This window comes from Geotrypetes seraphini, chromosome 1 (assembly GCF_902459505.1).
Source record: "Geotrypetes seraphini chromosome 1, aGeoSer1.1, whole genome shotgun sequence".
In the NCBI taxonomy this organism is placed as follows: domain Eukaryota; kingdom Metazoa; phylum Chordata; class Amphibia; order Gymnophiona; family Dermophiidae; genus Geotrypetes; species Geotrypetes seraphini.
Window position 1 is genome coordinate 288,484,800 of NC_047084.1, and position 25,377 is coordinate 288,510,176.

At 41.3% G+C, this 25,377-nt stretch overlaps 1 protein-coding gene across 1 annotated transcript in view; it reads left to right on the plus strand.

The window, feature by feature from the left end:
• Positions 1–9,925: 9,925 nt before the first annotated feature.
• The window catches only part of SIGLEC1 (sialic acid binding Ig like lectin 1), a 114,400-nt gene continuing 98,948 nt past the window's right edge, over positions 9,926–25,377 (plus strand). The window contains exon 1 of the mRNA XM_033953273.1: positions 9,926–10,041. The gene's annotated coding sequence lies outside the window, so the exon portion shown is untranslated. The remainder of the gene's footprint in view (positions 10,042–25,377) is intronic.

The window sequence follows — 25,377 nt, forward strand, 5'->3', positions numbered from 1 at the left end:
GAAATACCAACTGTATCTGAATGTAACTTGCCTCGAGTTATTACTGAGAAAGGTTTGGTATACAGTATATCCAATCCAATACAAGGCATAATGTGAAGTAGTCCAAAACACTAGATATGTCACTCAGGACCCACAGTGCAATTGCAACATACCCTAATAGCAGTATCTTACACAAGGATCTGCTTAGGAAAAGACAGCATTACAGTGGATGCTAGAACATCAATACACTGATTGGAAAACTAAAAAACCAGATTAGTACAGATTAAACCTGCCGTCAATGCAAGCAGAAAGCCATGCCTCTTTCATACATGTAGAACACAGACCTTACCCAGTATAGTATAGAATAAAAAATTAAAATTAAACTGAACTTCCAAAGAGCCAGACTCTGCATACAGTGCAACACTAGAGAAAGAGAAACTGATACATGTCCACCTGTACTTTGCAGAAAATAGTAGAAGTAAATTTCAAAAACTGGCATATTCCAATCACTACAGTACATTACAAGCTAACAAATTCAAATAAAACAAGAAATAGAAAATATGATACCATTTTAATGGACTAAATACATTTTTCAATTAACTTTTAAAGGCCAAAACTCAAGCTGAAGCTGAAGCATATTCCCCTGACGAAGCTTAATAAAGCGAAACAGGGACCCTGTCGGGAGTTTGCTGTAGGGGGTCCGTTGGAGAGCACCGTTTGGACCTGGATATACTCAGACCCTTTGTTAATACCTCTTTTCTGCACCCTGCTTACATACATTGTGGAAAAAATTCCTGCTGCAGATAAGTTTATGTTTTATTTTAAGGTCGACTTAGATTTAAGAAATATTTCTACTTTCAGTTCCCCAATCTTTTGTTCTTCCCCTTAAGTGTTTTCTTTTGTTTTTCTTTCTATTATTTGTAGTTCCAATCCCCTCTTCCCTTTTGTTCCCGTTCGTCTTTGTCCTTAAATTGTCTTTTCTTTTTGTTTGTTTTTTATTATATTACATTTGAATTGGTATATTGTTATGGCATTTTTGCACACCGCCTAGAAGGCTTGAGTGGGCGGTATAATAAATTTTAAATAAACTTGAAACTATTTCTTTACTTTGAGCTTTTTGAGGATGATGTTATGTAGCTATTATGTGGTGAAGTTTTTAAGAGTCATTATGCTACTTCTCTGAACAATATTTTTACCCAAGTAAAGAAGTGATTATATAAAGTGGAGTTTTTCTAGACCAAGGATGTGTCTGCATCTTAAAAATTCTTTTTGAAGTTGTCTTGTCCGGAGGATTGAGTTTTTTTCATTAAATCCAACATGACACTGAGGTCTTTACTCCACTTTTTAGATTATATTTGTGGCATTCTTTCTCATGTTATGTTTTTCCTAAATGCATTATATTGTTGAAGATTTAAGGAGCATTCTACTTGATTGTTTTTTTTCAGTTTTTGTTTTTATAGTATCTTGTTCTGATCTGAAGAGGGTAGTTTTTGGCTCTGAAAATTAGTCAAAAAAGTATTAAAATTAGTCCAATAAAAAGATAACATCTTATTTCCATTTTTTTTTTTTTTTTTTTTATTAATGTTTATTAACACAGCTATCACACTACTTTATCTTAAATGGAAAGTACGGTAAATTCTTTTTTCTACCTTTGCTCTTTCAATTATGTTGATCCCAATCTCTGGTTTCTGCTTTCCTCATTGTCTCTTAAATCTCTTACTAGGATTTCTTGTCTGTTGTTTTTTCTCTTCTCTTTTTCCTTTCAGCTTTCTTCAAGTTATTTTCTGCCTCTTCATAAGAGGGGCTGCTGAAAAGTTCTCAACTCAACCAGAAGAGAATGATATGGCGCCATGAAACTTACATGCTATTCCATACTTTTTTTGACATTTTTTTGTTTCAATGATATGAAATGAAACAAAAAGGGCCTCTTTTATGAAGCCGTTTAGCGCAGGCCGGTGCAGTAACAGCCCCAAAGCCCATAGAGATTTTAAGGGCTTCGGGGCTGTTGCCGCGCGGCTTTGTAAAACAGGGCCAAAGTGTCAAGAAAAGTGTGGAATAACTTGTAAGTTTCATGGTTACACATCATTCTCTTCTTGGTTGGACTGAGAACCCTGCTATTCAAGAAATTAGTCAAAACAAACTGACCCTGCGATCTACAGAACAAATCTCAGACCGGCAACTGTTTTTATGCTTCCTCTGATCCTGGTTGTATGTTCCCTTTGCAATTGTTAATAAAGACAATTAAAAAAAAAAAAAAAAAAAGATGCATCTGACCATAAGACACACCTTAGATTTAGAGAAGGAAAACAAGAAAAAAACATTCTGAACCAAATTCTCCCTGCCAGGCTCTGCACCCAACACCACACTCCTTGCCAGGCTCTGCACCCTGTCCCCCCTCCCTGCCAAACTCTGTACCCTATCCTCCCTCTAGTGGGCTAGTGGTAGGCCAGAACAGGACAGGGCACAGGGTAAGCTGGGGCAGGGCACAGGTCAGGCAGGGACAGGGCAAGCAGGCTTAGTAGCAGGCAGGCAGGCAGGCCTAGTGGCCTTGTGACAGGCAGGTAGGCAGGCCTAGTGGCCTGGTAGCAAGCAGGGTCCCCCCTCCCCCCTTTACCTCAATTCCTCCCGCGGTCCAGGGCTGTAGGGCAGGAGCTTTCAGCCTCCTGCCCTTTCCTCCAGCTGACTCCCGAGCAGCAGGGCCCTTCCTCCGGCTGACTCCTTCCTGCCCTTTCCTCCAGCTGACTCCCACGGCGCAGGACAAGGCAGGAGGCAAAACCTGCACCTGCCTTCTGCACTGCTTTGACTCTGTTTTACTACTTGGGATTTAGCTAGGTACTTGGGATCTGGGTTGGCCACTGTTGGAAATAGGATACTGAATTTGATTGACCTTCAGTCTGTCCCAGTATGGCATTTCTTAAAAAGTGCAAAACAGCACCAACAATAACTGGAACTCCTTGAGAACTTAGACTCCAGAATGTTCCTCTTTGTGAACATAGAGGGCACAGTTTTGAGGTCTATACAACTCAACATATAATTAAATCCTGGAATTCACTGCCAGAGAAGGTTGTGAAAGCAGTTAGCTTAGCAGGGTTTTAAAAAAACGTTTGGATAACTTCATAAAAGAAAAGTCCATAAGCCATTATTAAGATGGACTTGGAGAAATCCACTGCTTATTCTGATGATTAGCAACATAACATTGGTTTTATTCTTTGGATCTTGCTAGGTACTTGTGATCTGGGTTGGTCTCTGTTGGAAACAGGATACTGGGCTTGATGGACCTTTGGTCTGGCCCTATATGGTAACTCTAATGTATGTTCTAATTTACCTATACTTATAGTATTAGAAGTTATACATTTGTTGGCCAGCACATCATTTGTTTTGAATATTAACCTGTGAGTGTTATATGGCTGATATTCAGCTAGCAACAGGCAGTATTTTTTAAATGCTGACCGTTGCCAGTTAATTTAACCCTGGATATTCAGTGCTGGGTAATGTGCAGGTGCCAGCAGTGAATGACTGGGGCTAAATAGTCCTGCAGTGCTCACCGAAGCTTATAGGGGTCCAGGATGGATATTTAGCTAGCGCCTATGTAAGACAGTTATATGAGCCCCAGCCCATATAAAATCAGCCAGAACCTGTATAACTTGTTTTGGTTTTTTTATATTGCCTGTAATCCCCCACCCAGTCCCCTGAAAATCCCTCCTATTTCCCTCCCCCTCCTCCCAGTCCAAGCCATATCAGAAACCCCACCCCCACCCCCTGGAATGTTGCCCCTTCTCACAACCCACCTGTGGTCTAGATAAGTGCCTCCAGGCCTACCTTTGCTCTTTGGTGGGCCAGTGGGGTGTTCGGAGCAGGAGCAAGGCCCCTTCTCTCCTGCTCCTTCCGGATGGCTTGAGAAAATGGCTGCTGTGACCTCTCATGGGAGCACAGTTAAGCCCAAGATGGGCCTACCTATACAGTAGGGGGGGGGGGGGGAGGTTGGTGGTAACTTCTGAGGGGTGGGGATTCCTACACAATGTGGGCTGAGGGAGAGGGAAGGAGGGAGCTTTTTGAGGAGGCTGAGAAGGGGTTCACGGGCACTAAAATAAAAGTTAAATGGGTGCTGGTGGTATTTAGCACCAGCATCTGCATAGCTGAGGTGTCCTAAATTTGCCACTTAGATATGTGGGTATGGCACTGGATATTGCTGGAACCCACATAAATGCCCCTGTACTGCCCATGACCTGCCCATTTTTTTTAATCCTTGGTCAAAGATAAATATTGGGGGTTAGGCAACAACAGGCGATTTAAGCAGGCAGGAGGCATACCTACCTGCTTAAATCACTTTGAATATCGGGCTCTATATGTATGAGTTGAAAAGAGAACATGCAGAAGCAGATACACACAATATCATTTTATGAAAACGGAAAGAAAAATAAAAGCATGAAAAAAATAAGAATGGCAGTAACAGGCAGGTCTAGTTTTACTCCACCAATACAGATTGGATGTAGTAGGCATTTTTCCCTTCGACTATTACATGGGAACAACTCTTATGAACATCTGGCCCTTACGTATGACTAACAAATAACAAAAAAAAAAAAAAAACACTTCTGTGTCTAAAAATGCTGAACATCTGTTTCAGTGGGTAAAAAGAAAGCAGTTGATAGCCCTTAGAAGGAGCTTAAATGTAAGCAAAACCTTAAGTGGCTAAGAGAACCAAATGCACAATAGAAAACCACTAACTACATGATAGACTAGCTCTTACCCTGCTTATTTATTTCCCCTGGGGCTGAATTGTGTATAAATAAAGCAGATAATAATTCAGGAAATAATGGTGGGAACACCCAGGCAAGAATTGTGAGCCTGCTAGTATGACCCCCCCACCCCCACCCCACCACGAATCCTTTCCAAATCCACCGGTATAAAGGCAGGCAGAACTTCCCGGGAAAATGCATGGATGTCACATGCTGCATATTTTGGAAAGAGGCAAAGGATTCGTTGGTGTAAGCAGAAGAAGAAAAAAAAAATGAAGCAAGATTGGAGGAGTGTGCTACATGAGGAGGAACGCAAAATTTCCAAAGGCAATCTTGTATGAAGCAGAAAGCCCTTATTCACTATATGGACTATATGGACTAGAGAATGACACAGGGACAAAATTGTCCCGGTCCTCGCAGGATCTATCTCCATCCCCGTCCCATCCATGCAGGGATGAGGCAGGGACTAAGAACTCGCAGGCACAGGATGGGTATGGAGATAGAAACCTAATATGTGTTGAATCCTGAAAGTTAACTATACTTTCACAAGCGTAGTTAATTTTTCCCAGAGAGCATCAACTCTTACACGGGAGTCAATGCTACCAGTGAAGGACTTAAAGGGGTTAGTGTTATTTAAATAATAAATGGTCCCACTGCAACCCTCCCTGACAGCAAAGTTAGAAGGCTGGGTGGTCCAGTAGTTCCTTTCCTCATGTGAAAGGACCTCATGGGAAATTTTAAACTCCATTATCTATATTTCTATAGCGTGGGACAGGCACATGATCTATCTTAGGGAGAGGAGGAGATAGTGGATGAACAGACTGGACGGGATGTTTCTATATTTCTAAGGCAAAACATGAAAATGAATGAATCCTTCATGTAGGCAAGGTCTTGGGTATATAGTTTATCCTCTTTCTGAATAATGCCAAGTTTGAGACCTGGAATACTTCCTGCTCCCCTGCCCTCACATCAGTGGTCTCAAACTCGTGGCCCAGGGCCACATGCGGCCAGCCAGGTACTATGTTGAGGCCCTCGGTATGTGTATCATAATCACAAAAGTAAAATGAAACAGTTTCTTGATCATATGTCTCTTTAGCTATGAATGACAATATTAGTATTAAGACTTAGCCAAAAGGAAAGATTTATAAACTATAAAGAGTTTTACCTCTTGCAAAATTGTCATTTCTTTAATAAGACATTAACTATTTTTTCTGAGGCCCTCTAAGTACCTACAAATCCCAAATGTGGCCCTGCAAAGGGTTTGAGTTTGAGACCACTGCCTCACACCCATCCAGAAGGACTCACCACAAAAGCAAACATTCCAGGCTTGTAGGTTGTTGAGTAGAGTGGGATCGGCTCTGGACTGCCATGGGCTCCAATGTCAAAAAAGGCCAAAGCCAGGACAAGGCAGATAAGTAAAGACTTCAGTCAGACAATCTCCACAATCTCTCAAAACATTTCAACACAAGAGACAGCCTTTTTATAACCCCCTCCCCCTCCCCCCCCCACACACACACAAAAAAACCCTCCCACCCAATAACATCAATGTGCTGTCTTCTATTCACCTTTGGAAACTTTCAGTTCCTTCCTACATTAGGTGGTATACCAGAGAGCAGGCATAGTAAGCATGATTCATTATTTAGATTACTTTATTTTTGTAGGCCTAACACATTTTGGCATCTACTCAAACCATTACATTCATTTTCTGACATTGCACATGAATTTGGTGTTCCCTTCTAAGAGATAAAACAAAACAATAGGCCTCTCCCAGGTTATGTCCTTCCTTAGAATTAAGACTGAGATTGCGATCATAGTGACCAGACTCCCCATAGTCAAACTGAAAAGGCTGATGAACACATTTCCAGCATCCTTAACGTGAAAAAAGATCACTTTAAGCTAAGTTCAGTCTTTAAAAGACTTTCTCAATTTCACCTGATGGATTGCTCCCATTGAAGAGTTTTTCTGGCATAAATCAGAGCCATTACCAGATTTCAAAATCATTACCGTTTTGGAAGGACATGTAGCAATGCTGAACACTACGACCTAGCTGCGAAATTGAAGAAAAGCGAAGAAGATCACAGCTAGGTCGTAGTGTTCAGCATTGCTACACGTCCTTCCAAAGCGATTGTTAGAGAGTTTTTGCATCATTTTTATACACCAGAGGACTCTTTAGACTCCTGAGGCAGGCCGAGTAGGCCGAAACATGTGCATGTCGGGTCGCTGAGTCATTATATGAATTTTGGATGAATAAAGGCATTTGGATTTATCAGATGAGTTGAAAGACACTTTTTTTGTGCACCATTCTGATTGAGACAATTTCACTTTCATTCTATAATCATGCAAAGGCACCATAAAGAGAATTGCACCTCTGGGACAGAAAAGAGCCGGAAATGTAGGCCAGAGTTTTTCCAGACCTATATATCTGGTGCTTTACACTTCCTAATCCCACTTCTGGCATTAGCCATGCCCTTAGCGACGTTAAGTACTGTAATGCGCCTATGAAGAAGCGATTCCAGTGCCTTTTATTTAAGCGCTGGTAGGCACTTTAACTTTAATGTTTTTTGCCATTTTAAACAGCGTTTCTCATTTAACTTAGGTGCCAGTAGGTCACCAGTAGGTTTAAGCGCCATTTTTAGAATTTCCCCCTTTCTGCAATATTCCATTATTACAGAAAAAAAGACCAAATCATAAGTCCAACCTAATCCCACCCAAAACATGTCCCCAACATGCCCCCTTGAGATTTAGATGCACTTCAGACAAACAGCACAGTAAACCATGCAAATATGTGTATTAAAAATGGCAATTTGGACATTTTAGCAATTCATGCTATTTTACCACGGGTTCCTTTATTTTGTGATTTTGAATTTGATAAGGATTCTATTATGAGACTTCTCATTAGAGTTAGGAATGCTTTGTTTATGGATTAATGTTTATGGATATTTCTGCAAATAGATGCAGAAACGGTCTACTCGTAAATGTTTGCTGCATGTGCATCAGGAAGTGCTTTTAATTTGGGTGGAGAATATTTACTTCATTTTCCTTCAAAATGCTTAATAAAATATGCTCAAAAAGTATGTCTGGATCAATATAAGATTTTAATAACTTATGATAAGTTCAAAAAGGACACCTCAGCCCCACCACTCCACCGCATGTAATATTTTCTATAGCGGGAAGCAAATTGTGGTGCTTCATCATTGGCTGTCACTTTTTGTTTTTGCACTGTTGTTTTTTGTTATTTTTTATATATATATATATATGTGTATTTTCTTTTAAATCTCAATAATTTAAAGAAATAAATATTTCCTTAACACTAAACATTCTCAGTGTCATAGTGTATAGTTTAAAAGTAAGTAGTACTTATCTTAAGGAAATATTTATTTCTTTAAATTATTGAGATTTAAAAGAAAATACACACATATATATATATAAAAAATAACAAAAAACAACAGTGCAAAAACAAAAAGTGACAGCCAATGATGAAGCACCACAATTTGCTTCCCGCTATAGAAAATATTACATGCGGTGGAGTGGTGGGGCTGAGGTGTCCTTTTTGAACTTATCATAAGTTATTAAAATCTTATATTGATCCAGACATACTTTTTGAAAATTTATTGATAGTGCTTTTAGACTGGATAAAACATTTACTTAAACCACATTGCCATTGTTTAAGCGAGTAATAAAATATGCTGGCATGAGGTGTGTTTTTATGACCCTAAACAGTTAAGGTTGCTGTATAAAGACTTAATGCTAATGTTCGTGTAGACTTATTAAGTGACTTGTATCTAATCTTAAGGCTTTTTCCTGTTTTTGTATCTTGAAATTTGTTCTTTCTGTATATTGAAATGGTTTCCTTTCCTTTTTTTAATGCAAGCTAATAAAGGAACTATTTTTTATTGGATTTGACTTGTTTGAGGTACAAACGGATGCCTACATTGTTTCCTGTGTGTGTGTGTGTGCATAAGGGATTTTTTTTCTATTCCCTGTTGTTAGTTGTTGCTTGTAAGATAGCATTTTAAATAAATAACTAAATGCAAAATTAAAAAAATGAAAAGAGACAGATCAATTATCCACATAGTTCAGCACCCAGGATTTTCAAGGAGTCAGAATGGTGTGTGGGGGTTGGGCTGGGGGGAGGAGGAGATAGGGGGACAGAAACTTCAAAGGTGTCAGGTCAAAACCGCGGAAGACAAAGGTGCGCGTCGACAACTGAGTGCAGCGTGGAGGGGCGCGCCAAAGAAAATAACTGTTTTTAGGGGCTCCGACGGGGGTGTGTGTGTGGGGAACCCCCCCACTTTACTTTATACAGATCGCACCACATTGTGGGGACGTTGGGGGTTTGGGGGGTTGTAACCCCCCACATTTTACTGAAAACTTCACTTTTTCCCTAAAAACAGGGAAAAAGTTAAGTTTACAGTATAATGAGGGGGGTTACAACCCCCCAAACCACCCACAACGCCGCTGCGATCTGTATTAAGTAAAGTGGGGGTCTCCCCAACAAAACCCCCCGTCGGAGCCCCTAAAAACTGTCATTTTCTTCGGTGCGCGCCTCCACCCTGCGCTCAGTTGTCGGCGTGCGCCTTTGTCTTCCGCGGTTTTGTCTATGAACCACTTCAAAAGAGAAATTCAAGCAATGGGGTCTGACTGGATATATCTGAAGGTACTCAAGGAACTCAGAGCGGTTCTGGCAGCTCTGTTGCCTCATCTTTTCAATGCTTCCTTAGAGCCTGGTATGGTCTCGGAGGACTGGAGAAGGGCAGATGTAGCTCCTCTGCACAAGATCAGAAGTAAGGAGGAGGTTGGGAATTACAGGCCAGTTAGTCTGAATTTCAATAATTTCTATTGGTATTTAAAGAAAAATCATACATATATATTGTGACAGGGAAGCTCCTGTCACGGTTAAAAAGACTGCTAGCCCAGTCAAAAGTGCAGCCCTCAAACCTGCAAGTCCTGAAATAAAGCCTGTACACCCTGCTAAAAGCCCTAATTTAGCACAGCCAGAAAGAAGGGAGAAAAGGCAGCTGAGGTCACAGCTAGGAATTCAGGCAGGGAGGGCACAGAAACCACAGTCTATCCCCTATTACTCCTTTCCCAGAGCTAGGGAGAAACACGAGATCAATACAGGAGGAGGTGGAGTTAGCCACCGAGCTCTGCAATCACCTAAACCTCAAATAGGAAGACTGCAGGGACATCAGGGGAAGACAGCTGGCCCTGATTGGGAAAGCCAGGCAGCACACAGGGAGGGCAGTTACCAAATGTCTCTTATCCCCCAGAAAAGAGGTTTTTCATGAGGCCAGCCAGCAAGGACAGAAAGCCTGACTCCAGAGAGGTACAATAGCTTTCCAATTGAGCCTTGGGGTGAGGGGCTGGAAGGTTATTATGATGAGGAGGAAAACTACTTAGATAAGTTACCAAACATCTAGAGTGGGGGAGGGGTGGTAAAGCCTGAAGTGGAGGACTTAATGGAAGTCTCCAGTCCCTGCGATACTGAGTGGGGAGTGTACAGGGAAGCTGACCCAGAAGAATGTGTGCTGGAGGAAGACAGCAGCGTGAAGCTGTTTTCTTCCTCCCAGTAGTGAGTCCAATCTGCCCACAAGGAGCCTGAGCTAGAGGAAGGCTGCAGGTACTGCCAAGGCAGCAGTGCCAAATTAAAACAAGGTTTCTATAAACCTCAATTCACCCAGGTCCCAAAAGACTAAAGCAGAAGGACGCTAGGGGAGCATATTTGGAGGGTCTGAAGACCTGGGTAAAGGGAGGCTTGCTCCACACAGCCTGCAAAGCCGGGCTGTGAGAGTCCTTAGAAGGGACGAGGTGATAGAGACATAAAGCACAGCAGAGAAAATGGTTTTTTTTTCTCTCTGCCTGAGAAATATTTAAGAGATAGACTGGCACCTGTAGTGCTTCGCCAGTGCTGGCAAGAACTGGAATGAATGTAGGCCAGCAGCCCTAAGGAGGGTGACTTAGGGAACCTGGGAGAGACTGAAAGGTTGATGTGGTTTTAAATTTATATTTTTTTTTCTGTTCAATGTCAAGGACTGTCCAATGCATGAACTAAAGCCCAGAGACAGGGCTTAGACTTAAGCAGAAGAAATGGCATAAGTGATACCGGGGAGAAATAATTGTTCATTTTGGAATTTTGTTTTTTTTTTTCTTGTGCTTTAATAAACCTGGTAAAGTTTTGCTTCTGAAATCCGGTGTCCAGGTTTTCTTTCCACCCACCATATAAAAGGCGCATACGTAAATCTTACCTGCGGTCTGAGCCGGGTTTGCCTACTCACCTGGGGCCTGGCCCGGCCACAATATATATAATCCTCAAAACTATATAATATAACATAAGTCATATGTATGAAATAAAGATAAAAAACAGAAACAGATCAAAATGAACAGTAATTTTGATAATTAATACTATCATAGATTCAGCAAAAAGGACAGTATGGATGTACACCTTAGTCAGACAAATCATTATGGTTTAACAGGTGCATGACTATAAGATTCCAGTGGCTCCCCTATTTTAGTAAATTTGTTTAAAACATTAACCCCCCTCTTCTACAAAACTGCGCTAGTAGTTTCCAGCGCGGGGAGTCTCACTGGATGGCCCGCGATGCTCCCGACGCTCATTGAGTTCATAAGAGAGTCGGGAGCAGCGCCTAGACAATTAATAAGGTAAGTAAGACATCAAAAAAAGTAAATAAGACCTCCAAAAAAAGCAGTCCTATGCCTGGATAAGGGCTGCCACTGAATATCCAAGTCTAATTCAGCTGACTGTTGGGTTTGAATACTGACCCTTTTTTGTTTTGGAAAACTGCACACACATTTGGAGCATGTGCCTTGGGCTCTGAGGTGGATTAATCCTTTTCTAATCAGAGAACCCAAAATAGTTTTCCCAAGTAGCTCAAGGGATCAGGGGCTTGGAGTGTGCACCCACTAAATTTGATGAATACCCAAAATAGGGCCTACCTATATGCATGAGCTCACTTCTTATATTTTCATGTTGACCGGAGTTCTAGCCTCTGAGCAGATCATAGAGCACTGAGATCTCATCTAAAATAAACAGTTTTGTTTCTGCTGCAGGATGTCTGCTGAAATGAAAGTAGGTCTTGAGGGGGTCTGCTGATTCGTACCCTCTGGTTTGATTACAGCATGATGATAATGGATTGAAACCATATTTTTCTGTGGTAGGCTTCACATTACATTAAAGCTAACTTTGCACATAAGGTTTAGATTATGCATCTTTGGAAATCACACACATTGAGCTTGTCATATTTCTAACTAGAGTCTGGAATCACTTATTTGGACAGTACCATGCTAGCTAGGCTAAACAGCATGTGGATTCACTTTCAAATACTGCAACTTCAAAATTCCAGACTAACGTTTCTTCTGCTACCTTCAGTCTTCTACTTCTTGACTGACAGGTTTGTAAATATTTTGGAACTGATCTAAGTTCTCTGTAAATAAGAATCAGCAGAAGCTAGGTAAATTTGTGCACAAAACATTGTTAACTCAGAGGTTCATGTCTGAAAGACTGGGGTATGAGTACGGCTGAACCATTAAGTAAAACCCTGAATTCTACATACAAAAACGCAGCCCACAAGGCTGTAAGAAATAATTTAAAAGGCAAGCTGGATATTCCATAATGAACAGGGGTGTCAAAGTCCCTCCTCGAGGGCTGCAATCCAGTCGGGTTTTCAGGATTTCCCCAATGAATATGCATGAGATCTATTTGCATGCAATGCTTTCATTGTATGCTATAGATCTCATCCATATTCATTGGGGAAATTCTGAAAACCCGACTGGATTGCGGCCCTCGAGGAGGGACTTTGATACCCCTGACCTAGAATGACATGAGTTTATTTGAAATCCCTGGAAACTATTGGCACCTGCACCATGAGCCTTTATGTCTCTTTCACACTGTTTTAAGATAAATGTCTTGGGCCTTCAAGGTAATTCTTTCCTACCATTGCAGCATTCCTGCCAATATTTACAGGTGATCAATTAATATGGGCCAATAGCAAGAAATTAACTATAACTCTTGAGGCATTACTACAAACACCTATTAATTCAGAGTGACTTCCCTCAAGTAATACTGAAGGTGAATGACAAAGAATTCTCAAATGGCCAGGACTCATAACTCAGACTGCTAGGACTCCTTCCAATGACAATGCAATCCAGGGCTCACTCATTTTTACAAGTGTAACCCCCTCCCCCTTCACTGTGGAGACATCCATTACATCCAAAGGGAACACAGAAAATATAATTTTTGATAAATGGTCCTCTTTCTCTAATTCACAGCCAAGTATATATTCCTGGATGGGATGAAGGTGGATGGGGTGGGAGGGTGGAATAGATTTCCCTTTGAAGTCTAAGGTATTTCCTTCAGATTCACCAATAAACTACAAACTCCTTTATGGCGTGCTGCAAAACATTTCTATTGCAATGTTCTTCAGGACGTCAGTTTCTCAGTTACTGAGTGCCTAGAACTGTGCATGCAATTGTAGAAAATGATGAGGTTCTGCCTGTGTAGCTTCCACTACTCTACTGAATAAAAAGAGTTCTGACTTTCCTTAACCCCTACAACTTCCAGAATCAGGGCTATATCTTCCTTCATGACTGACAGAATCATGAAGGAAGATATAGCCCATTTCTTGGAGGGAAAATAGAGCTAGTATCGGGTTACCATATGGCTCCAGAAAAAGGAGGAGGGATTGAGACATCTGGGCTTTACTTCCAGGGTTTTACTTTCAGTGGAAAGTAAAACCTGAATGTCTCAATACATCCTCATTTTTCTGGAGCCATATGGTAACCCTAATTTACTAGTATAAATACCCAACTCAGGGGAAGGTCTTTGGCTTTCATTTCCCAGCTGTTGTTTCAGGATACTATTAAGAAACCAGTCTTGGTTCATACCTCACCAAAGTTCATCTACTTGCTAAAGAGAGGGACCCTGGCCACTCAGACTGGAGTAACTGGAGAAGGGAACGAGAGGAAAATAATCACCAGAGCCTGCAAAACTGCATTTATTAAAGGAAGAAGTTGGAACAAGGAGTCAGCTTTCCACCCCCCCCCCCCCCCAGTTCTACAAGGAGGAAGACAAAATAAGATCAAGCCATAACCAACCTACAGCAGTATCAAAGAACCAAGAAGTTGCATTACAGGGAGAAGGAGCAGAGCACAAGGACTTAGTGAGCAGAAATGAGTAACTATAGGGAAAGAGAGAGACTTGATAGAGTTCTCCTCTGTTATAGGCCCCAGAGGAACGGTGGAGGTATATGATTTCAATATTCAGATCTATCAATAAAAATTATTCGTAAGGGACACTGCTTGGAGTATACATGTGTTGTAATTGATGCTACTAGTGCTACATATACCTGAAGAGATTCATTAAATATATATAGTTGCTTAAGCATAGTCCTGTTATGCCCATGATTAATCCAAGATCTAGGAAACCCAGTTTTTAGTTTGGAACATTTATGAGGGGTTGATGAAAAGTTCTCAGCCCAACCAACCAACTTCCTAAATTCCGAGAGCTATTTTGCCACTGTAGCTGAAACGAGTGTTATCTTATTTTGCTACGTGCCAATTTGCAGAAATGAAATTCTCTCTTTTGACATTGTTTCAGATTCTTGATTGAACCATATCCACATCATTCTCTTCTTGGTTGGGCTGAGAACTTTTCAGTACTCCCTCGTATGCTGATCTGGATTGTTTCACTTTTTCTGACAATGTTATTCCTAGGGAACTTTGTAGTTGTTAAAAAAAAGTACCTGAAATATTAAGGATCCTATATTTCAAAAAATTTGCTGCTCCTTCTTTATCCAGGGGCTTAGCCATAGTTGAGTCAAAGGGACACAAGCCCCTACAATTCCTCAACCACAATCATTATGGATTATCATGTATAGTGGGGATCCTGAAAACCTGCTAGCAAAGGAGATCCAGGAGCCTTGTCCTTCCCAGATGTTCTACCAGTATTGTGTACAAGTTAACCCATTCTATGTTCTTTTTCATCGGTTACCGATATATATTTAGGGTGCCGTGCAAGATTTTATTGATGACCCGTAAAGTGGTGTATTTGGGTGGTGTATTCCCGCAATCCTTAAGTACTTTGGTGATATCTTACTGTATGTGCCTGGTAGGGAGGTGCGTTCTAGTGCCCATTGACCACTTGCTGTACCAACAGTTGGTTCTACCCATTTAATGATGACGTGGAAGAAAGCTTTTATTCTAACAGGCCCCTGTTTTAAGGAACACTCTTCCCACGGAGTTTTGAGAGGAGCATTCTCTGGTCCGCTTTAAGCAGATGCTTAAGATGCATTTTTTCCTCCAAGATTTTTCTACTTCATTCCCGGGAGTTGATGTTGTACCATTATAGTGTGTTGGTGGGTCATTTGGGGGTTTTATGATGCATTGGCTGGGTTTCTTTGAGGTGGCCTTTCCTATCCTGTTTTATGGGGTTCTTTTCTGTTTGTATTTTATGTATTTCATTATTGGAAACTGCCTAGGTTTTGTAGTAAGGCAGCATGTCCCATTCATAATCTTACGAGATCAGGACTGGGATGTACCATCCACAAGGTTTCAACATACACACAGTGCTGGTGAGACCTCGGGGAGAGCAGAGTGAAGGGCTTCTATCACTACCAACAGAAGCAGGTAATGGGAATGAGTGGAAGATGCTGGAAGCTGACTGTAGAGGAGAGGTTAGGGCAGATATTTTAAAAAGTTATCTTCCAAAATATAGCCATTGCTCCAAAATCAAAATAGGAAGGGTCAATAGCATTTTAGACTTCACTAACAAAAGTCAAGTAATTCTAAGTCAGAAATCTGATTAAACACTATTCAGCTACATAATAAAATATAGGGATTTTTTGGGCACCGATTACTATCTAAAGAAAAAGACATGGCAATTCTAGAACTATGCACCTGCATTTGTGAACTTCTTACACAGATAAATGTGACCCACCGAGCTAAAAGAAACTAAAAGTGGGGTATGAGACAGTTCTAGCTATACTACCATTTTTTAACTCTCCTGCCTCTCCCTGAATCTTACACCTTGTTCCTCAGTAAACACCATAATGAAAAAACATAGACATCCGAAAAGCATCCTAAATCAGCACTTGGACATCCTAATTGCCAAGACGTCCAAGTGACGATAATCAAAACCACATATCTGTACGTCTAGCGAGGTATTCCAGCCTCTGTACGTTCAGAGCACAAGATGGGCAGTTTCAAGGGTGGGTTAGACGTGGACGTCTTGCTGCAATAATAAAACATTTTGCAAAACATCCTAGACAGAACTTATATGTTTGGAACTAGACCTGTTTTAGAAGGGCCTAAGTGCCACAAAGGAGCCCAAACTGATCAGATGACCACTGCATGTATCACTGACACTTCCCAAGTGCTCACTGATGTCTCACATTCACAAAGATCAGAATACAAACATACATAGCTGTCTCCAGAACATTGGCATCTGGTATAGGAAAGTCTAGCAGAGCTGCACATAGTTTTGCAACTTTAAGGGCTCCTTTTACTAAGGTGCGCTAGCAGTTTTGGCACGCGCTACAATGCCACGCGCGCTAAACGCTAATGCCTCCATAGAGCTTGCACTAGTATTTTTCATGTAGAACGTGGTTTGTGCGCGCTAATCTTTAACACGCACTAAAAATGCTAGCGCACCTTAGTAAAAGGAGCCCTAAATCTCAAGCATGAAGTTCTCTGTGGGTTGAGTCCTAATACAATATTATTTCAGCACATCCTACATATTAATTAAAAAGTACAATTAGTAATTAACAGAAAATGTTAACTCCAGCATATATTCCTTTTCAATCTGAGATGCAACTGATTTGACTCAGTATGTTTTTCAGACTTCAAACTCTGATATTTTAAATGCATAATAATATTTTAGTCTTCTCCTAAAAATCTTCTTTGCCATTAATTTGGGAAAATATCAGAGGCCAACTATCTTTGAAAAATCCTTTCATGTTGGAAGATTACCATACAGAGCCAGCCAGCTCCTCAGCCATCAGCCGTATGGCTTTGAGATTTCTGTAGTGTTTCCTCCCAGGAATTCCGTTGCCTTCTGGAAGTTCTCACTATAATACCTCTATTAGCCTGTCCTGCACATCTATGCCACCCATTTCCTGTTCACAGCTTGTTAAAAATATAACACAATAACTTGCTGGTTAGGAAAGCTTGGGGGCTCTCTTCACATGCAATTCTCTTAGAGCTGGCTTTGCAGGATAAAATGCATTAGGCCATTGCTCAGAGACACCCAAGTAATTGTTTCACAGAGTGAAGGGATTTCAGCTAGCATAATAATACCAAGACATTTTATAGACATAAATGGATCCTTCAGGTGTTTTGCTCAGACCTACCTTTGGTCCTTGCTCTTCTGGGAAGTGTTTGTTCCATTCTTTCCCAAGTCTCCTGTGTTCTGACTGAATGAACACTTATCTTCTTGCCTGTGGCACTTGTTCTTAAAGCATATGGATGTCTCGGAATGCCCAAATGGATGCCCACAGGCTTGAAACATCCAAATTCAGATTTTTTTCAAAGGCAGAAAAGGAATGCCCACATCCTGATGAATTCCCTGTTGATTAAAATGTAAGGAAGAAAGGGGGTCCTCACACTGAAGATACCAAAAGCAAAGAGTGAGGTGATGACAGGGTACGCGATGAAATCTGGAATCATGATCACTTTATTTCACCAGCATCTAGTGGCACATAAGGAAAGACATGACATGGTCATGTTTCAGCAATAACGGCACCTACATCAGGGGTCAAAAATCTAGAGATATATAAATAACGGACACCTCTGGAGATGTATCACTAGATGCAAAGCAAAATAGTATAAAACTCCAAATATGAAGCCTCAGGTGACAAATTTAAGGTTTAAGGCACATTAAACTCTCAAAACCAGCAAGGTTTTGAGGCCAGGTGCTTCAAAAATGTATTTATCTCTAGAGCTTTTCACTTATACTGTATATCTCTAGAGTTTTAACTAGGACTAGGGGGCATGCACTGAAGCTACTAAGTAATAGATTTAAAACAAACCAGAGAAAATATTTCTTCACTCAGCATGTAATGAAACTCTGGAATTCATTGCCAGAGAATGTGGTGAAAGCAGTTAGCTTAACAGGGTTTAACAAAGGTTTGGGTAACTTCCTAAAATAAAAGTCCATAGTCCATTAAGATGGACTTGGGGAAATCCACTGCTTATTCCTAGGATAAGCAGCATAAAATCTATCTTACTCTTTCGGATCATGCCAGGTACTTGTGACCTGGGTTGACCACTATTGGAAACAGGATATAGGGCTTTAATAGCCCCTTGATCTATCCCAGTAAGGCAACTCTTATGTTCTTATGAAAACGACTGTCACTCATGCAAGTTTGCTTGTGAGTCATTATTAAACCAGCACAGCTAAAAAGGAGTTCAACAACTGCACTGACAGAAAGAGGATTGCTCAGTGTGAGTAAAATGTTCCTTCAAATCAGGGCAGGCTTCAATATTGCTGATGTCTTTTGACTGGGTCTGCAGATATTGATTAAGGGAATCTCTGTCCGAAACACTTGACTTCTGTATAATGAAGAATACCTTATCAAGATCATTGTTATTATTATTTACATTAGAAGCAATGCAGTTTAATTTAGCACTTGCATCTTCATCTTCGTTATCATCATCATGCTGGCCAGATACTGAGAAGGCTTTCACAAAGTTGGAATCATTGTCTGTTGTTGTTCTAACAATTTATCTGATAGCAAACTGTTTGAATATCTTTGAGAACAGATGCTAGAATGTCAACATAAGAACATAAGAAGCGCCATCTCCAGATCAGATCCTCGGTCCATCAAGTCCTACGATCCGCATACACGGAGGCCCCGCCAGGTGTACACCTGGCGTAATTATTTGTCTATGCCTCTCATAGGAGATGTGCATGTAATTTGCTTTTGAAACCTAGGACGGTCGATTCCGCAATAACCTCCTCTGGGAGAGCATTCCAGGTGTCAACCACTCTCTGCGTGAAGCAGAACTTCCTGATATTTGTCCTGCACTTGTCCCCCCTTAGCTTCATTCCATGTCCTCTTGTCCATGTCGAATTGGACAATGTAAATAACTTTTTCTGCTCTATTTTATCGATTCCTTTCAGTATTTTGAAGGTCTCGATCATATCCCCTCGCAGTCTCCTTTTCTCAAGGGAGAACAATCCCAGATTCTTAAGTCGATCCTCGTATTCCAGTTTCTCCATACCTTTTACTAGCTTCGTTGCTCGTCTTTGCACCCTCTCCAGCAGTTTTATATCCTTCTTTAGGTTGGGGGACCAATGTTGGATGCAGTATTCCAAGTGGGGTCTGACCATTGCTCTATACAGCGGCATTATGACCCTCTCCGATCTACTCGTGATTCCCTTCTTTATCATGCCCAACATTTTATTTGATTTCTTTGCCGCCGCCGCCGCACATTGTGCTGATGGTTTCAGGGTTCTATCTATTAGTACACCCAGGTCCTTTTCTTGTTCGCTCTTACCCAGAGTTGCACCTGACATTCTATACTCGTATTCCTTATTTTTTCTGCCTAAATGCATTACTTTGCATTTCTCCACATTAAACTTCATCTGCCATTTCTCTGCCCATTTCTCTAACTGACACAAGTCGCTCTGGAGTTCCTCGCTATCCTTCTGCGATCTAATCGCCCAGCACAGCTTTGTGTCATCTGCAAACTTGATGATCTCACTGGATGTTCCTTCTTCTAGGTCATTAATATAAATATTAAATAAGATCGGCCCAAGTACCGAGCCCTGGGATACACCGCTAGTCACTTTCTCCCAGTTGGAGAACGTCCCATTTATGCCCACTCTCTGTTTTCTGTTCTCCAGCCATTTGCCTATCCATCTTTGTATACCCCCTCTATTCCATGGCTTTGTAGTTTCCTGAGAAGTCTTTCGTGTGGAACTTTGTTGAACGCTTTCTAGAACCCTCCAGTCTAGGGGCCAGACAAATGGACTTCCTCTCAAAGACTAATCGAAAGAGAAAAGCGTCCAAAAACCGGCCTAAGTCAGCACTTGGACGAACATTTCCCCAAAACGTCCAAGTGCCGATAATAAAAATAGGTTTTGGACATATTTCTAAACAACCTAGTCCTTCATAGTGCCGCTGAACGACCAAAGCTAAATGGGGCGTTTTGGGAGGAGTGTCGAGGGCGGGAGTGGGGCGGGACGTGGGCAGACTTAGACTTAATCAGGAAAATAGTATATAATACTGCTCATACTGGACAATACATATCTGTATTAGAGGCCCAACATACTTGAAGGGCTCTGGCCTCAGAATCGGAGCCTACGCACAGCAGTGAATCACAAACTGAGAAGATCCGCGTAGTTAATACAGCTCCTGCTCCAATCATTGGCCAGTAATTTAATCATTTTTGAAAAAATTTTTTATAAAGCAATTTAATGAAGCTAAAACCCTTTCAACTTTAAAGGGGTATTATACATATGTAGTAGCCAGGATTTGAAAAAATGTGAGACCAAAAAGACTTATCTCAGAACCTGACTTGTCTTTATACCATGTTCAGTCACCAGTGTCTAATTTGCCGACGCGGCCACGTTTCGCAGGAATTTTTATCATCCACTGCGTCAGGGCCACCAGGACACTCAAAATCCTGGTGTCCTGGTGGCCCTGACGCAGCGGATGATAAAAATTCCCGCGAAACGTGGCCGCGTTGGCAAATTAGACACTTGTGACTGAACATGGTATAAAGACAAGTCAAGTTCTGAGATAAGTCTTTTTGGTCTCACATTTTTTCAAATCCTGGCTACTACATATGTATAATACCCCTTTAAAGTTGAAAGGGTTTTAGCTTCATTAAATTGCTTTATAAAAATTTTTTTCAAAAAAAGATTAAATTACTGGCCAATGATTGGAGCAGGAGCTGTATTAACTACGCGGATCTTCTCAGTTTGTGATTCACTGCTGTGCGTAGGCTCCGATTCTAAGGCCAGAGCCCTTCAAGTATGTTGGGCCTCTAATACAGATATGTATTGTCCAGTATGAGCAGTATTATATACTATTTTCCTGATTATATTATATGCTGCTGGGGTAACTAGTTTTAGGTTGTATACTCAGACTTAGACTTAGTCATACAGCCTGTATAACCGAAAGTTATACAGCCCAGGATCGACAGAACTTGGACGTTGTGACTTAAAACATGGTCTAAGTCACAGAAACCCACCTAAAGTCACCAGATAAGCACTGTAAACACTTAAAACAGACCCCCCCCCACACTACCTCAGTGATCACTGACCCCCCACCCCCATAAAAATATTAATCACACCTTTAAAATTCAGCCTCCAGACCATCATCACCTGGCAGCCTGGCATAGGAAAGCCTAGTCGTCCAGCACAGAGGCGGCTTAAGCCGTCTTGGGGGTGGGTAAGGGACCCATGGAGAGGAGGACCCATGCCCATAAGCCCCTGTAATCACTGCATTGATACTGAAACATGTGCACTCCCCTATACAGCCCCAAAACCCTTTTGTACTGGCATATAAGTGGCTCCTGCAGCCATAAGGGCTATTGGGGTGGTGGATAAGTGGGTCTAGGAGATTCTGGAGGTGGTTTGGGGGGCTCACCATGACCTTTAAGGGAGCTGTAGTGAGGAGAAGACATGGCACCCTTTTAGTGAAGTTTACAGCAGTGCCATGTAAGGTACCCCACTATTTAGATGGCGTGTCTGGGTATTCAGTCCATCACTTTGCGGACCCCTCCCACATGGGCTTGTTCTAGGCGTTTTTGACTTGGATGAAAAGTTGGACAGAAATGTGGTATAAATATGGATGAATTAGCAGCTTGGACGATCAGATCAGCAGACGATTTTTGAAACAAAAAAAATTTTGGACGTATTTTTCAAAAATGTGTCCTAGGCTGTTTTTTAGTTTAGACGACTTGCGACTTAGACGCAAACGAACTTAGACGTCCCTTTCGATTATGCCCCTCAAAGGGCCTGATTCTCTACAGGACACCGATCTCGGTGGCTGCCTAAGAAGCAGCCGCTCATCACGTGTCAATCACACATCAGCGTCCTTTAGAGAATCACATCTTTTTTTTCTAACAGATGCCTTCAATGTAGGTCAGCATTTTACAGGCCTACATTTAAAGTGTCTGTCTCATGCCTATGGGGACACATAGGGACTCTTATGGATGCCCAAGGCCATTTCCAGTGGAAACCATGCCTATGCTGGCCTTGGGCATCAGTAAGCATTCCTATGCATCTCTATAGGTGTGAGACAGATGCCTACAATGTAGGTGTCTTTCACTGTATCCATTTTTTTTTAACGTGCATCCCAGATGACTGGTGAGATAGAATTTGTTGCTAGTGAATATTGTGAAAGCAGTTTAGCAGGGTTTAAAAAAGGTTTGGATAATTTCCTAAAAGAGAAGTACATAAGCTATTATTAAAATGGACTTTAGGAAATCTACTTCTTATAAACAGCATAAAATCTGTTTTATTCATTGGGATCTTGCTAGGTACTTGTGACCTAGGTTGGACACAGTTGGAAACAGGATACTGGGCTTCGGTCTGTCCCAGTAGGGCAGCTCTTAAGTTCTTATGTAACTTATGTCACCAGTATTGTCATTAGTAGGCAACGCATCAAAATTTTCTTGTGCAACCTCTCCACAAAATTGAAAAATGCGGACCTTCATTGTTTTTCCCTCTGTTCTTGCTCATAGATTTATAACAGTTTTTATAGGTGATCAATTAATGAATATTCTAGAAATCAACTTTTTGAAGTCCCCTTTAGAAATTTTAATGAAATATTCAGACTTTGTAGAATAAATAGTAATTGATTCAGATTAAACTATAAACTGTTATATCATTTCTTCTGGCAATTTCAAGTGAAATGCGCCACCACTTTTCCCTCAAAATGATTTAGCTGATAAATATCTATGGATCAGCAGGAATAATACTTCATAGAAACCCTACCTTCATTGTGATAACAAACACTAGTCTTGCAGTCTAGAGCAGGTCACATTCCCCGACTGTACAACAGCACATGCACATCTGGCTTTTGTTGTTTCTATGAAGAGTATTTCATGAAAGAGGTCATTAACGTGCAATTTGGTGTTTAACCTCACAACTCCTGTGCTGACCTTCACCCGTACAGTCGTAGGAATTTAAGACTAACAAAATAAGCAGCTTGATGGTCACATACTTAAAATTCTTCTAAAGGAAAGCATCTCTTTTGGTAGAAGATCAATTGAATGGTTGAATTTCTAAAGCAGAACACTGTAATGTCTCAAATCCAGTATAGCACATAACTGAATGATAATGACGTGTCTCATAGTTGTCCATAAGTACTAAATAGCTAGATTCACAATGCAAACCGATCGTGTACCGATCGGTTTGCGACCCCTTTCCTATCAAATTTCCCTCCAGCCTGATTCACTTACCTCTCCTGCGATCCGCTTCGAATCCATGCATGCAAATGAGGTAAAATGCATGCAAAGTAGGCTGGGACGCGATTCACAACACCAAATTTCAGATCTGAAGAAGTGACTGCTGGGGACCAGTCGAAAACTGCTCTCTGCCCTGCAATCTCTCCTGCCTCCTCAGCCCGAATGCCGCCCTGCTCTGCCTCGATCTTCCCCCAAATCTCCTGCCCTTCCCTCGATCTTCGCCGTTCTCCTGCCCTTCCCCGCCCTAAGAACCCATGGTTTTAACCTGCGGGTTTAAAGCAGGTTAAAACCACGGCTCACAGGGCTAAAAACGAACCCCAAAAGTTTTAAGTTTAAAAAAAGAAGGTAGCATGATGGCGGCGTTCCTCTGATCGCCCCCATCTGCATATTTTTCATTCCTGAATTCGTTGGACCTGCCCGGATCGGGCCCGATCGGGCAGGTTAGTGAATCTGGGCCATAGTGGTTCTATGAAATGTATTATTAAATTCTAAGAAAAAACGTATTCTACAGATTTAAAAATATACCTTGGGCTATATAAGGTAAAAAATATTGTTGGAATTTTTTTACAATATTGATGGATTTTTAAAGTTTTTTTCTTACATTTTTTCTGTGTGTTTTATTTAAAATGTTTTTTTATTTTTTGCTTATTTTTAAACGTTTTATTCAATTATGTTTGAGTGCATAATAAGGGGCTGCTTTACTAAAGTGCACTAAGGTCCATATTTTATTTATGTCACCTAAAAAATCAGCACTGACTAGTGCGGCGCTAAGCACAATTCTATAAATGTTATACACACTATATAGAATCACGCTATGCATCATTATTCATATCCTATTAATGCCAGACTTTTCTTGGCCTAAATGCCTGCACCTAGGGCTCCTTTTACAAAGGTGTGTTAGGGCCTTAACACGTGGAATAGCGCGTGCTAAAATGCCGCGTGCGCTAGCCGCTACGCCTCCTTTTGACCAGGTGGTAGATTTTTGGCTAGCGCGCGCTAATCCGCTGCATGCGGTAAAACCCGTAGTGCACTTTCGTAAAAGGAGCCCCTAGCGTGTGCACACAACAGTGCCTAACTCGAAAACACACCCATGATCCACTCCTATCCATGCCTACTTTTAGTTATACACTTTGGACAAGGTACATACTTTTTATAGAATTGCATTTTCTGAGCTGTGCACTTAACTTTTAATTAGTACCAATTAGCATCAAGTATGATATATTAATTGCCAATTCTTGGCATTGATTAGGTCAATTAATCAAGTTGCGTGCACATCAGCTATGCACACTGATGTACAGTATCTGCACAACTTTAGGCACATTATATAGAATTTGGAGGCAAGAATTTGCACTTTCATAACTGAAGTGCAAACCTTAAGTTGCAGTAGGTGCAAAGGCTATGTGATAAGTGCAGGAAGTGTGGCCAGTACCTGCTCTGCATTTACCACAGAGGGCATGGGTTTTCATTATCCTAATATACTGGCATGTAAAGAGGGCCCAGCACTGCCACATGCCATATTTAGAAAACAAATCTATCAGAGCCTGGAAGTCTCTCCCCCCCCCCCCCCCCGATGCAATCAACCCCATTTTAAAACATCCTATGCGATAAATAAGAAGGCTTTTATGTTACAGTCAGCCTCCTATCCCCATCAGGCACCCCTCACCCAATCTCCAATCCAATCCTCAGTCAAGACCCCTCCTCTGGACGTGACTTTCTAAAGGTCATGCATTTGGGCTGCAAAAACCCGAGGGGTTTAGGGGGTGAAGAACTTATGTGCACAATGGAAAAGCAGGACTTGGGTGTGATTGTACGTGATGATCTTAAGGTGGCTAAACAGGTTGAAAAGGTGACGGCGAAAGCTAGAAGGATACTAGGTTGCATAGGTATGGCCAGTAGGAAAAAGGAGGTATTGATGCCTCTGTAGAGGACTCTGGTGAGACCTCATTTAGAATATTTCGTACAATTCTGGAGGCCGTACCTTCAAAAAGATATAAAAAGGATGGAGTCAGTCCAGAGAAAAGCTACTATAATGGTATGTTGTCATCGTGATAAAGCGTATGGGTTCAGACTTAAAGATCTCAATCTGTATACTTTGGAGGAGAGGCGGGAGAGGGGAGATATGATAGAGTCGTTTAAATATCTACATAATATAAATGTGCATGAGTCGAGTCTCTTTCATTTGAAAGGAAACTGCAAAGCGAGGGCATAGGATGAAGTTAAGAGGTGA